The sequence below is a fragment of the Rhipicephalus microplus genome, chromosome 9 (assembly GCF_043290135.1).
Source record: "Rhipicephalus microplus isolate Deutch F79 chromosome 9, USDA_Rmic, whole genome shotgun sequence".
NCBI lineage: Eukaryota > Metazoa > Arthropoda > Arachnida > Ixodida > Ixodidae > Rhipicephalus > Rhipicephalus microplus.
The window spans coordinates 27,596,357-27,612,293 of NC_134708.1; the positions used below are offsets into that span (position 1 = coordinate 27,596,357).

The following is a 15,937-nucleotide window of genomic DNA, read 5'->3' on the forward strand; positions in this document are numbered from 1 at the left end:
GCGGGTATTGTTTTCACATTCAACGTACTGTGACACTGTAGCGGTTCGCGATTCTCGATTTCGTTGGTGATTCGGAATCTTCACCTTTCATACCCCGCTTACGTAAATATTTTTTCGTGACATTTTGTTAAGCAATGATGCAATAACGCGCAGACATCGACTGGAGAGGGTTGGCGTTGTGGTTTTGGGGGCGAAGCTCCCTATGCCGCAGGTCGTGCGTCTGCGATGTATGCAGTAGTAGTAGTAGTAGTAGTAGTAGTAATAGTAGTGGTAGGTAGCCACCTCCACGGCCCGACTAGAGGAGTGGCACGCACGGACGCTTTTCAATTGAGGAAGAAACACACGTTAATCTATCTATCTATCTATCTATCTATCTATCTATCTATCTATCTATCTATCTATCTATCTATCTATCTATCTATCTATCTATCTATCTATCTATCTATCTATCTATCTATCTATCTATCTATCTATCTATCTATCTATCTATCTATCTATCTATCTATCTATCTATCTATCTATCTATCTATCTATCTATCTATCTATCTATCTATCTATCTATCTATCTATCTATCTATCTATCTATCTATCTATCTATCTATCTATCTATCTATCTATCTATCTCCCTGCCAGTGTCATGCGGAAAGCAGTATGCCTGATAAAGTATAAGATATTTGAAACAAGTAATGAAAAATTTGGCAGATACCATGTACCTGAGAATCGACGTTACGCGAAGCATGCGGAGGGAAGGGGCTGTGTTGTAATTTTTTTATTGAGCGACACATCATGAAACGACGCTCAATATATGTATTGCCGCGCACGAAACAAAGAACGAAGACGATGTGCGCGCCAACAGTCTCGTGAAAAGGGGGACTGAAGAAGACGACGTGCTTTTGTTTTTGCTCGCCTGCCCTTGGCTCCTGCATAAAAACACACGCCGTTGGTTCTCGGACTCAACGTCTCGGTGCACTGCTTACGTTGAACCACGACACTGGTGGAGGCGCTGGGTTGCAAGCCTGCCGATGCTCAACACCCCATCTGGGAGCCGTTCATCAAGTCCCGACACGCAGCCATCTGTTACGACACCAGTGCACCGCTTCAGTCGGCGGTTGCTAGGCCTATCTCCTGAACTAACCTCCTTCGACGAACAATCTACCAGGCATTACGTACCTCTTCCAATGGCCTCCGCTAGCCAGCCACAGTTGGCCCAAGGGATACAAGGCAGCCCCGTTTCCAATCCAACCCAGGTAACACTTCTTCAGCCACTTGTGCTTGATCGCTTCAGTGGTGCCCCACACGAAGATGTTGAAGATTGGCTTGAGCATTACGAACGCGTTGCCGAGATCAACCAGTGGAATGCTCAACAGAAGCTCGCCCGCACGTATTTCACTCTCGATGACGGCGCTCACACGTGGCTTGAGAATCGAGAAGGCCCTATATCCACATGGGATGACTTTCGTCAGCAGCTGATTGACACCTTTGCTAGCGTCGACCGTCGTGAGCGGGCTCAGCAGTTGCTCGAGTTAAGGTTTCAAAAACCTAACGAAACTGTGGCAATGTTTGCTGAAGACGTGATGCGCCTCTGTCGTCGGGCTGATCCCGACATGTCCGAGGAGAAGAAGTTGCGCTACCTTATGCGTGGCGTGAAAGAACAACTGTTCGCTGGACTTGTGCGCAATTCCCCAACTACCGTGGCCGATTTTATAAGAGAAGCCACTGCCATTGAGCGTGCTCTGCACCAAAGATCGAGGCAATATGATCGCTCGTCCACTACCACCCCAATCAACGCCGCTTCAGTGACTCTGGACAATCAGGGCTCCCTACGTGACCTTATCAGAGATATTGTCCGCGAAGAAATGCAGAAGCTTTGGACTCCTCCAGTGGATACACCAGTGACCACCGTTGCCGCAGTCGTTCGTGACGAACTTAGGCACGCTTTTTCAGCAGCTGATCTCGATCGCGATCAGCGTCAACTGAGTTACGCCGACGCTGTCCGCCGACCACCATCCGTCCCGCCCATTACATCATACTACCAGCCACCTACAGCCGCACATTCGTCGCAACCATTGCAGGAGGCTTTGAGACGTCAGCCCATGTCTCCGATGTCTCCATGCCACCAGCCACCACTTGCCGCGCCTTACTCACCACCATGAGAGGACATAAGACGCCCACAATTTCGCAGAACGGACGCTTGGCGCACCGTCGATCGGCGCCCTCTCTGCTTCAACTGTGGTGGTGCCGGCCATATAGCTCGCTATTGTTGGTACCGCGACACATCGCTTCGCCCGTCTCGGCCAGGGTACGACGGTCGCCGTGCCAATGACGACTACATTGTTCGCCATGACGACCCTGCTTTTCGAGGACCTTCAACAACATGGTCTCCCTATCACGAGTCGCCTCCTCATCGACAGCCCAATTCCGCCCACAGGTCACGCTCTCCGTCTCCTGCTCAGACATCATCACCGAATCGACGTACTTTTGCTGACCTTCGGGCAACAAGGTCACCCAGCCCTTACCGGGGAAATTAAAGGCGGCGACCTCTCGGGGTAAGGTCGCAGCCCGACCACAAGACGATAAAAAGTCCCCAGTACTGCCGCGACAGAACGACTTGACGCCGACGAATATTAACAACGACGAAATGGTGAGCGCCGACCTCAATGTAATTATTGACGGAGAGCAAGTGACGGCCTTAGTCGATACGGGTGCTGATTTTTCCATAATAAGTCGGAAGCTGGCTGATCATCTTAGAAAAGTAAGAACGCCATGGACAGGACCACATATAAGAACAGCGGGTGGTCAATTGCTGCTCCCCACAGAAAGATGCACAGCAAGAATCAGCATAGGAGATTCTTCTTTCGTCGCGACTTTCATTGTTCTCCCAGAGTGCTGCAAAGATTTAATTATAGGAATGGACTTTCTCAGGGAGCATGGCGCAATAATCAACATCCCGGACCGCGTGGTTTCATTTTACGAGAGTGCTCGTCTGACTGATCATACATCACCAGAGCACAAATACTTTCGTCTCAAAGACCACAATATAGTCGTGCCGCCTCGATCGTGTATCCTCGTTTCAGTAGCATGTGACGTACCGTTCGACGGTGAAGGAGTCGCCGACCAACTAACCTCGCTGCTTTTCACTCACGGGATTTCCGTAGCATGAGGAATAGTCAATGTCACCGACGGCCGAACGAACTTGCTGTTGACCAATTTCACCTCCGAGCGACGGCACCTCCCAAAAGGCACAACGTTGGCACATTTCGACGAGATCGCAGATGTTCATGACTGCTTTTCAGCACTCAAAGCAACACCTGCACAAGACCCACGTGACCTAGTACCTAACCTTGACCTCAGCCCTACTTTAACTCAGCAACATCGGGAACGCCTGCTTGTGCTGCTAGACGAGTTCCACGACTGTTTTGCATCGACCTCGAAAGTTGGCCGGACGTCCTTGACCAAGCACCGAATCATCACAGAGGACACGGCTAGACCAATCCATCAAAATCCGTACCGTGTGGCTTCAAAAGAGCGAGAAGCGATAGAACAGCAGGTAACAAAAATGCTTGAAGACGACGTCATTCAACCGTCGAAAAGCCCCTGGGCATCACCTGTTGTTCTAGTGAAAAAGAAGGACGGCAGCCTGCGTTTCTGTGTGGACTATCGAAAGCTAAATCAGGTTACAAAAAAGGACGTGTACCCGCTTCCCCGCATAGATGATTCAATTGACAGGCTTCGAAACGCACGTTACTTCTCTTCCATAGACTTAAAGAGCGGATATTGGCAAATTGAAGTAGACCCCAGGGATCGTGAAAAAACCGCTTTCGTGACGCCAGACGGACTGTACGAATTTAAGGTTTTACCATTTGGCTTGTGCTCCGCTCCTGCTACTTTCCAGCGTCTCATGGATACCGTTCTCTCTGGCCTTAAATAGAGGACCTGTCTAGTATACCTTGATGACGTCATTGTGTTTTCTACAACGTTTGACGAACACCTTGAATGATTGCAAATGGTCTTGCAGGCCATACGGGCCGCAGGCCTGACGCTCAAGCCGGAGAAATGTCACTTCTGCTTTGAGGAACTGCAGTTTCTTGGCCATGTCGTCAGTTGCGCAGGAGTTCGTCCAGACCTCGAAAAAGTTGCCGCCGTTGCACAGTTTCCAACACCATCAGATAAAAAGGCAGTGAGGCGTTTTCTGGGTCTCTGTGCATATTATCGGCGATTTATTCCAGATTTTGCGCGCATTGCGTCACCTTTAACTCGTCTCACGAGGGATGACGTTGCATTTGTTTGGGGCGACGAACAGGAAGATGCTTTCAATGACTTGCGGCAACGTCTACAAACGACCCCCGTGCTTGCCCATTTTGATGACACAGCCCCTACAGTGCTCCATACTGACGCCAGCAATGTTGGCCTCGGAGCTGTGCTTGTACAGCGCCAGGATGACGAGGAAAAAGTGATCGCTTACTCAAGCAGAACTCTGTCACGCACAGAAGCAAATTACTTGACCACTGAAAAGGAATGCCTCGCCGTGGTGTGGGCAGTTATGAAATTTCGCCCATACCTGTACGGCCGCCCATTCAAGGTTATCAGTGACCACCATTTGTTGTGTTGGTTGACAAGTCTGAAAGATCCTTCCGGGCGATTGGCACGCTGGAGCCTTAGACTACAGGAGTTTGACATAACGATGGTGTATAAGTCGGGAAAACGACACACGGACGCCGACTGCCTATCTCGATCACCAATAGAGTCAGCTGCTGCTTTTGATGAAGAGATAGCGTTCCTAGGAATCCTCGACACGTCAACCATCGCAGATCTCCAGCATGACGATCCTGAGCTACTTGGCTTGATTAATTATTTAGAAGGACGAAGCCAGAATGCACCCAAAGCCTTTACAAGAGGATTATCGTCGTTCTGTCAGCGAAACAATGTCCTTTACAAAATGAACTTCTCGTCAGACGGGTCCACCTACCTGCTTGTCGTCCCTACCACTCTTCGTTCTGAGGTGTTGCAAGCGTGCCACAACGAGGTAACATCTGGACATTTAGGTTACACGCGCACACTGAGCAGAGTTCGAGGGAGATATTACTGGCCTAAGCTCACCGCTACCGTAAAGCATCATGTTCGGACTTGCCTCGATTGCCAGCGGCGCAAGTCACCTCCAACGAAACGAGCCGGTTTGCTACACCCTGTCCAGATCCCGACAACGCCGTTTGACCAGATCGGAATGGACCTTTTGGGCCCACTTCCCACCTCTAGTGTTGGCAACCGTTGGGTTATAGTGGCGACCGACTACCTTACTCGCCACGCCGAGACAAAAGCCATCCAGAGAGCCACAGCAGAGGAGGTAGCCCGGTTCTTCATAGAGAACATTGTGCTGAGACACGGTGCGCCATCGATCGTTATAACAGATCGCGGAACCGCATTCACGGCCGCGCTTTTAGATCATGTGTTGGGGCTCAGTGGTACTATTCATCGCAAGTCGACAGCTTACCATCCACAAACCAACGGGTTGACCGAGCGACTTAACAAAACTCTGGAAGACATGCTTTCAATGTATGTGGACTTTGAACACAAAAACTGGGACGAGATTCTCCCTTACATAACGTTCCCATACAATACTGCGAAACAAGAAACCACACGGACGACCCCATTCAGCCTTGTTTACGGACGAGAAGTAAGAACGATGTTAGACGCGATGCTGCCACACGAATGCGATGACAACGAAACGAGTGCTGACGCGTTTACTCAACGCGCAGAGGAAGCCAGGCAGCTCGCACGTCTGCGAATATACAAACAGCAAGAGTACGACGCAGGCCGCTATAACCAACGTCATACACCTGTAACGTACAAAACCGGGGACAGGGTATGGGTGTGGACGCCTGTACGAAGACGGGGACTATCCGGAAAATTGCTCAGAAGGTACTTCGGACCTTATCGAGTGCTGCGACGACTAAGTGACGTTACCTATGAAGTCGTCCCGGATAGCCAAAACTGTTCAAGGCGTCGCCAGCACCGACCTGAGCTTGTGCACGTAGTGCGCATTAAGCCATACGTCAGCGAGTGACTCTGCGAGGCACCGTCACATCTACAAAGTGACTTCTTGCGCAAATTACTGTCTCATCTATAGCATCGGGCCGATGCTCTTTTAAGGGGAGGCAAATGCCGTGCACGAAACAAAGAACGAAGACGATGTGCGCGCCAACAGTCTCGTGAAAAGGGGGACTGAAGAAGACGACGTGCTTTTGTTTTTGCTCGCCTGCCCTTGGCTCCTGCATAAAAAAATTGCCCGCAGCTTCCCTCGGGGGAACACTGAGGAGGATGCGGAGCATATAATTGGTTAACGGGGTGTTAAAGTGCGACTTACTTGGGTCGATGGCTAAATTGGTTAACGTGGTTGTGAAATGGGGTGTTAAATTGCGACTTACTTGGGTCGATGGCTAAATTGGTTAACGTGGTTGTAGGAGGGGGTGTTAAATGAGTGAACACGTACACACGTATGCGAAAGGGCGGCGCTGGTCGAAGGGACGTCGATCATTGTGTTTGTGGATTCGTTGGAATTCATTTCACCGCGACCTTGGACGTCGACGCGCCGTACAAACCAACCGACGAGCGGCAACTGAGTGAGCGAGCGCCGACCTTGAGTATATATACAGCTCGACGGCGCATGCACTGTCAGCTGTTGAATGTTCTCGAAGCGCGACGCCACATGCGCGTCCACTGGAGAATCAGGAGAATTGTAGATGTCGAACGCGGTGTGTAGAGGAGGAAGGGTGCACAGATGGTGGAGGAGTGAAGCACGCGCGGTGTGTAGAGGAGGAAGGGATGCACAGATGGTGGAAGAGTGGGCGACGGCGCGACGGCGCATGCGCGCGCGTCAGCTGTCGAATGTTCGAGAAGCGGTGCGGACGGCGCAAACGGCGCGGACGGCGCACTACAAGGCGCGAGTATAAGATGCTTCCGCATCTAAAACACACGCCGTTGGTTCTCGGACTCAACGTCTCGGTGCACTGCTTACGTTGAACCGCGACAGTATACATATATTGGAAATGCAGCCGCTGCAGCCGGGATTCGATCCCGTAACCTGCGGGTCAGCAGCCGAGTACCTTTGCACTAGACCACCACGGCGGGGCTCCAATCATGGTGATGACATCGAATTGCCTTCACAAAACCCTGGTGAATTTGAAATTTCTTCCGTCTAATCATTACCTGCATGTAGGCGCCGAAAATTTCTAACAACACGTGCAATGTGTGCGTGCACTGAGGTAAAGGTAAAGGAAAAAAAAAGTTTGGTCGTTCGTATGCGCGCAGAATTTGCATGTCTCCATTTGCTCGTGAGAATACAACACGGCAAGCTTTGTTTTTGCACTAGTGATATTTTACTGCCATCACAAGGCTACAGTGAATAGCGCCGAATTTGCCGGGCAGAATGTTTCTCTCTTCCCTCTCAGCTCTCTTTCATCTCCCCATCCCTCTCCCATGCGCAGGGTAGCAAACCGGCTGCCTATAGGCTGGTTAACCTCCCTGCCTTTCTTTTCCCTCTATTTTCCTTCCTTCCTTCCTTGCCAGGCAGGAAAGACTCGCCTGTTTTCGTATTCACATCACTATGTGTCTTGGGACGCTGTCGGCCCATCTTAATGTGTTTTGTTGTAAGATGCCGTGGAGTAAAAAACAAACAAGGCTCAGAATAAATAAAGACTATGATGCGAAAGTACTAGGTGGACGGATAAACTTTATTTGGTCCTTCAGAACGTGCTTTAGCACGTTGCGGGCTGCTCCCACGTCAAAACAGAAAGACCAAGTCTCTCTGCTGCGTCTTGGGCCCGGTGGACTGCCCATAGCTGTCGTTCAAGTCCGGAGCTTGCAATAGCACCCTCCCATTTAGACGGCGTGATGACTTCCTCACAGCGTAACGCGGGGCACTGCCAGAGCACATGTTCCTAGGTAGCTATACCGTGGCAGCAGGAACATGGTTTAGTTGGCTGTATTTCGCGATACCTGATGCTAAATATTAGACCACTGACAGCGAATCATAATTGCCCTCTTAGTCATTCATCCTTGTTTTCTTACTGAAACAACGTTTTTAATTGCATGACAATGCAATTACAAAACTGCCTTGATAAAAAAATAGAGCTATGCGCTTTCGAAATTACGTAGTGTCTCACAGAAGCTCAGCAGTGTTGTTTTATTTAGCATTCTGTGAAAGTCTGCGCTAACGTTCTGTGTGTGCTTAGGTGGTATGAGTCGGCGTAACAACGTGTAGCGTAAAAGTGTGAATCATGACTGGCCCACCACGCTGGAGTTTTCCACGTGCTTCTTGAGAAATAGGTGAAGAGAAGAATGTCACACCTGCGGGAAAGGAAGTATAGGCAATAAAGAAAATAATCTCGCCCTTTTGGAGCATTGAATGGGTTAAAGGGAATTTTGAACTAAACCAGCTTTATGGAGGATTATATGTGCTCGCACAAGCAACCCCGTGGACTTCCTTATGCAAGGGCACTCAAGCTATTTTGCTTCGCTGAGCCAGTTCATCACATACAACTTACCACATCACCGAAAAGAACTCCATCGACGTGTTTAGGACTACATAAGGATTAGCCTCTTTAGAAGAGGATCCTGACAGCCACGCATTCTAATAAATGGGCTTCGTTACATCGATGTGTACTTTCTTGGTCTCTGAGGGTCTGTCGCAGCTAGGACCTACAAGTTCCGCGCGAGCGATTCGCGAAGCACTTAGGTGTGCCCTGCATACGAAATGACCTGAGAGAGGCCGCGTCCAACACCGACATCCCCAAGGCTTCGTTGGGCAACACTGAGAGAGAATCACAATGTAAGCTTAATGGTAGACGACGACAACAACAACAACAACAACAACAACAACAACAACAACAACAACAACAACAACAACAACAACAACAACAACAACAACAACAACAACAACAACAACAACAACAACAACAACAACAACAACAACGACAACGACAACAACAACAACAACAACAACAACAACAACAACAACAAAAAAAAAACTGGATCAAATAAAGAGACATGTCCTCTTTCGGGCTTCTTTTATCCTTCAGTGAAGTTCACGTTGTAGGAGGCTGCTTTCGAAGGCCACAGTAACCAAATGAAGACAAAATGTTTTGGTCAGAAGGGACACTACGTAAATAGCTCTATTGAGGTGCAGCTGGACAAGGCATCGCCAGCGTCTAATTTGCATTCATGAAAATGGAGTGTACTGTCCCCGAAATGGTATATAGATAAAAAAAAAACGTATGGTGCCTTTCGCAAGTTTGGCTATAGTAATTTTTCTTCATACCTATTAGAGGTGCCACTGAGTTTGCAGCCGCGCGTGCGTGTACTCACTCACTCACTCACTCACTCACTCACTCACTCACTCACTCACTCACTCACTCACGCACACACACGCAGCGATCTCTCAGTCATGCCACGCATAATCTCGTGACTTCTTGACACTCCTACTGCGAAGGCATGCATAAACATTATCGCAGAAGGGGTGTAAAGGCGGGCTTGTTCGTGTAAACTTATGGTGAAATACTGGCAGCGTAAACTAACGGGACACAGAAAGACAAATATTATCGCTGGTGTCAGTAACTCCAGCGATGACTGCAACTTTTATTCGAACTGGTGTACACGAAAAGTTTTGTAACCACATGCTTGACACTCATGACGTGCTTGGATGGAACACTAAGGCACACTGAAGCACAAGTAGGACACACACTAGAGTGAACTAAGAACTGTTGTTAGTTGTTGTTAGTGTTGTTGTTAGTGTTGTTCCAGTTGTTATATAGTTCGCACTCGTTTGTGCCCTACCTGCGCCTCAGTGTGTATTTTAGTGTTCAGTTCTATCGCGTCGAAAGTGTCAGCCATGTACAACCAACTAGCCCCTACTCTGGCCCTTCTTACCACACGCAGGCGTACGCTGACTGAAATTACTGATAAAGTAACTACAACTACAGGTAACGTAGCTACAAAAGCTTAACAATAAAAACTGGAGGTGCTATGTTGCATAGACAACCCTATTCGAGAAAGCCAATGTTTCCCGAGGGTGCAGCGCCTTCCTCGTTGGCTTTTATTGCCTATTCACAGCCTGTTAATTTGGGAACTAGTTCACGTAATATTCTAAGTCGCGTGGGCGGTAATTCGGAAATCTAAAAAAATTATGTCGCTGTCTCTTAACAGCACAAGCGAGGAATTCCAACACCGGTCTGCTTGATAGTGGGCACATGCAAGCCGGAATATGTGGGCTAGATTTTTTTTGTTAATCTGTAAAACATGCGAATAAACAGTAGTGTAAAAATGAAGAGCTGTTGCAAAATTTATTTGTATATTTTTTGATGTCATAAAAGTGTGCGCGCACGATACCGAGCAACGATGATGGCATGCAGGAAAACGGATTTTTTTCGTTTGTTTTTGCTGTTTCCAGCCACGTATAAAACTGCAACGGATAACAAGGATACACTTGTTCTTGTTTGCCAATTTTTAAGCAGAAAACGGAAAGGCTCTGCTTGGGGCTCACTTTTTGTTTCTTTGTTTGCATTTCATGAGTACCCATCTGACTTCGCAAAATTTTCACAACTACACAAGAAGCTTCAAAGTGGAGAGCCCCAAAGTCGGACGTGTGAACGGTTTCCTTCCGCGTGGTGTTGAATAACATCGCCGCTGTAAACACCCAGGCAAAGCGAGGAAGCGCTGCACTGAATCACTGCAATAAACGTGTGTGATGAGAAAGAAGTGCCAAGCAAAACACGCAGAAGCATCAAACAAGCGGGTACACAGCAATGCCTTCGTATCGAGTTATGACAAGTTATGCCGGAATCCCCTGCTTTTGTTTAACGATGGTGAATGCTTGCTGTAGAACCACTGAAAGAACAGTGGACGTGGCGGGCCTTCTAATTGTGTGTTGCTTCAAAGTAACAATATAACAGTTGTTGGCGTTTTACGTCACCGAGCGGCGATTTGGCTATGAGAGATATACCGCGAAGAGAGGGCCTCGGAAATTTCTACCACACGGTATTGTTTAACATGCATCGTAATCTAAGCAAGCGCAACTATATTTTTCACCTCTATTTCAGTGCAGCCACCACGCGTGGAATTCGATCCATTACCAACGGGTTAGCATTTCAGTACCACCACCACTAGATGACCGAGGCGGGATTCAGCCTCTATTTCTGCGCCTGAAGCCCAGTTGAGAATCAATCCAGCTGCTCTCTGGAGCAGTAGACGACACACATCGGGAGCCACTCTTGTGTACGGAATTAAGATTCATAGAACAAAATGTACGCCATCATATATTATAGCAGGTTCCACAGAGCTATGCTGAGGAAATGCGAAACAATAAACACGAACTGAACCTGTAACGGTTTATTTCTCTGTTTAAGCTGTTTTACATTGAAAAACTGCACTAAAAGCCATTCCGAACCCCTTAAAAGTAGAGGCTGCTTCATTAAACTACATGCAATTATTTTTCACGTATTTCAGACTACGAAAAGAATCTCAATGCATCTCAGTGTGCATCTAAATGTGGACAAAAATGACGATTTGTTGAAATTAGGGATTTTTTTCTCGTGAAGCTTAGCAACTTCAGGGGTATAAAAATTCCCCCCCCCCATGTATACCTGCTCTAAGTAAGTATTCATTGCTCAAATATTCACTCATACAGAGTGCAATATTGCCATAAAAATGTTAATATAAACCTTTGTGCTAAATTCTTGGAGGCATATGGGGCAGAAAAAATACGCTGTTACTCGCCCTAATATAACTTACATAAGCAACTATATTTATCATGTCGACCAAATTCGATATAGAAAGAAACAGTGGTAATTTTCAAGTAATGTTTTTTAGAAACAACAACAAGACAATATTCTGGGAATCTCGGAAGGAACCCACATGACCAAAAACTTTTTTCTCCTCGAAATATTGTAGCAACTCAGTGATTTCAATGAGGCAAATTAGCATGATTTTTTTTGAATGATGGCTGGGACATTTGGTGTGGAATGAACTCTCAGTGACTTTGAGAAGATGACAAACACGTATTTTTATGCAGAACGTGCGCACATAGAAAGTCAAGTAGATTTTAGGCAGCCCGGGCAGGCGGCTTTCAAGGAACATAATTTCTTTAACCATTTCCGGATGGCCCGCTGATCAAAAACAATATCTTCAATTCGCTCTCTATTCGCGCAGGTCTGTGTTGAAATGGCTTGAGCGACCAGCAAACACAGAGATATAATATTGATTAAGGTGTCCGGCTTTTGTTATGTCATTATGAATTAATTTTCCGTCTAGATCGAAAGCAGCAATGGTAGCAGCTGTACTTTTCAGTTCGTTAATGCTGCGGTATATCGAAAACAGCCTTTAAATGTAAATGAAGGTATATATGCCATACACGAGCTACGATTTAGAAAGAATTTCTGTTCGAACTGCGAAATGCGTAACCAGACACCGCAGTGCTTATCCAGACATTGCATAATAGCGGGGACGACTCATGAAGGAGGTATGAGAGCATTTATTGGCCCTGATTAATGAGATATAGCCTGAGCTATTCTCAGGTGGATTATATTAATAAGAACTTGTTATTGGGTGAGTTGACGACTGCACAACATCGTTATATTTGCGCTAAGAAAAATGAACACATGAACGAAGACTGAACAGGTGGTTCCTGTCTTGTATACCGATTATATCTTGTCTTCTCGTGTCGTTGATTTCTTGAAATTAATCACTTATTTAAACAAAAAAATCAAATTCATTAATCAACACGTTGGGCGGGGGCGACAATAGCAAGGTGGCGATAACGTGTATTTACAACCGACCATATCCCAATACGCACGTTATCCTAGCTGTTATGGGCTACGACAATATTGCCAGAACACCATGAAAGTGATGACTTTGACTTCAGATCCACAGAATTAACTCGAAATAATATTCTGACAAGTGAGAGATGAAGATTATTACGCTTTTATTAATGGCACATGCAGGATAATTGTGAGAAGCAATAAGTTAGCTCATATATTTATTACAAATGCGCAATTGTAAGTACGAAAAAAATCCCCCTCATATAGCTGAGAATCGGATATGCGTTCAAGGAAGATCAATCACCCGCAGGTGCCGAGCTTGTTTATGGAGCGCCTCTTCGTTTCCCGGCAGATTTGTTCGACGCCACTAGAGCTGACTCTACTCCCGCACCAAGTGAGTACGTGGACAAGCTGCGCAATATCTTTCGGAACCTTCAACGACAACCAAGGCGAGCGTGCCACTCAACCTTTTCGTCACTCCAGACCTACACAAAGCCACGCGCGTCTTCATGCGTGCTATGGCCCAGTGTGTGCTCTCCTGCAACCACATTATCTCGTACATTTCCATGTACTCGAACGTCACTCCTCCATTTTCATCGTGGGGCCTATAGAATGAGTGGTGCAGTCGCACTCGAGCGGCTGAAACCAGGATACGTACAGCCCAGTTTCTTGCATTTCAGCGTCTACTACGTGTCCCCTTACAGCGCTTGCAGTTCTTTACGACCAACATGAAGTACCTCCGGCTTGCCACTTTCACCGGAGCTAACTAATCGTTCCTCACTTGGGCTTCCTCTCTCAGGGAGGAGGAGGAGCTGCGTTTTAGCGTCGGAGCTCTCCAGCTCATGTTGTGTTTTTCCCTCTCGTACTTCCGCACCCAACGGTAACAATAAGCTCTGTGCAGTAAACCGTACTTCGTGGGTTACCTATTACACTGTGCTTTTGTACATGCGTTAAACAACCTCCCTTGTACGCTTTCCTCTTATTTTTTTTCTTCTTTCTCTCCCGGTGATGCCCCGCACAGCCACCGCAGCCAAGCTGAAGGAGGATGAAACACCATACCGCACGGATGTCTTGTTTTTGTAGTTAGGTAATCCACCGCAGGTCCTATACAGACGCATTCATATTCATATTGGTACATGCAGGCACAATCATCAAGTGTGGCGGCATATCCCAGTGCTGAAGACACTAGCCTGCGGCTCATGAGGGCGTTGGCTGAGATCCTTGCACCAGAAAGAAACTCTGTATTGTTCTTTCCATTTTGTTTTTTTAATGAAATTATCGCCCTAAACCTCTGAACCCTTTGCCGATCTGAGCAGAGAGGCTGGTGGCATTGTCAGCAGGCCCGCATGAACCTACGTGGATATCCGCTCTTTACGTAAGTATATTTCTCTATGGTTCAATTATTATGCCTATTTCTATGTCTAGCCATCCTTGTTTTCCTTTGAAAGATAACCACCATTTTCTTGGTACTTCTTATAACGGTTCAAATGCACCGAAATGGCGTGTCAACAGGTTTTATGTGACTTCATTGACGATTTCAAAAGCTGGGCGAGCTAGCAGCTGTCTTCATAAAACATGATTATTCAGATCAAAGCTTGGTCTAATTACAAGTAAGCAAGAGGCGCTAGTTACCTTAAGTTTAGCTTATATTACGTTACTAGTTATTATATGTGTACTTTATCATGCAATGTCTAACACGCGTTTCAATGTTAATAAAATTTGGTAATGCGGCTCAAACTATGCTATTGCTTAGCGCTTATTTAGAAGCTCGATATAGCACATACAATTCTGTATTTTCTGCTACCAAACCATTGTTACCACAAGTTTGTTTGTATTCGGTGATACTGTTTGCAAAAATTAACGTGATGTTACAGTTAAATATGATAAAAACAATGACACGCCGATTCAAATTGGGCGATGAAGAAAGCCAATACAAGGCTAGGAAGCGCTCAAACAAAGTAATAAAAAGTTAAGCGTACCAACTTTTTGATGATGTACTTCGCGATGCTATATTTGCTGAGGAAAGCAATAATTGTTTGTGCAGAAAAAAAAGGGTGGCATGCATTCAAAAATAGACGTAAAAAAACAAGTGATTATTTGAAATGCATAAAGAAAGATTTGGGATGGAAGAATTTCGAGCTTCAAACTGTGCTTTCCTGTTCCGATCAAAAATTAAAAATCAAATTAAAATAAATTAAAAATTATATTTACGTTTAGAATAAGAAATTATAAATATAAAACTAGAATTTGCTAAATTTATTGGGACCAGATACTCACGAACCACCACCGAAGAAATTGAAGCCTCTCAATTCCTTTTCTCGGTTCTTTCTTGGCTATGCGTCTCAACCACTTTGTGCACAGAGGGATTCGTTCTGGGGCTGGGAAGTAAGAGACGCTAGGATTTTTTTTTTCTAAATTACCGAAACATTTCATTTTATACTTAGTGGAAATAGTGTATGCACAAGCTGTCCGCATACAACAACCGCCACAGAAAATTATAACACACAAATAAAACACTCGCGAAGTGCGACACAGGATACATATAGGCAAAATAACTGCGACAATACAATGACGTGACAATTCAAAAGAAACACACGAGGACACAGAGCCAATGAAGTTATCAGTTAATAAAAGCACGCAATATCACAAAGCGCCACCTCCCTTTGCCGCAAAGCTTCTCTGAATGAGATAAGTGCGTCTCACCACAAAAAGTCCATGTTGTCGGGGGCCTCGGATCTTGCTGTTCGAGTCGGAGCTCAGGGTTTATTCCTATGGTCACCAGTTTTTCCAGTGTAGCTGTATGCAACTATAATCAGGAACGACATTGATGCATATATATATATATATATATATATATATATATATATATATATATATATATATATATATATATATATATATATATATATATATATATATATATTATATTATAATTATCCAAAAAGTGCTTCCAAGGCTGAAGAAATAGCGTGTGACCTTCATTTCATTTCTATTTTTTTATTTTTGGAAGATCAATACGATTGCCTGCGAAGATATGGACGACTTTCGCCATCAACTTACCTTAATCAATGCTTAAGAGACCACTTGAATTTCTTCTCAATGCTTTTACGTAATATACTACCTACAAAGTT

The 15,937-nt window shown here is 45.9% G+C and overlaps 2 long non-coding RNA genes across 2 annotated transcripts in view; one reads left to right on the forward strand and one right to left on the reverse strand.

Moving 5' to 3' along the window:
* LOC142771634 (uncharacterized) overlaps positions 1 to 15,090 on the forward strand; it is a 36,556-nt gene extending 21,466 nt beyond the window's left edge. The window contains exon 4 of the long non-coding RNA XR_012886033.1: positions 13,117 to 15,090. This is a non-coding gene — a long non-coding RNA (uncharacterized LOC142771634). The remainder of the gene's footprint in view (positions 1 to 13,116) is intronic.
* On the reverse strand, positions 7,707 to 15,188 carry LOC142771635 (uncharacterized). Its single transcript, XR_012886034.1, has 2 exons — positions 15,084 to 15,188; positions 7,707 to 8,343 (listed from the first exon to the last, which is right to left on the reverse strand). It is a non-coding gene; the product is annotated as an uncharacterized LOC142771635 (long non-coding RNA).
* Positions 15,189 to 15,937: the final 749 nt, after the last annotated feature.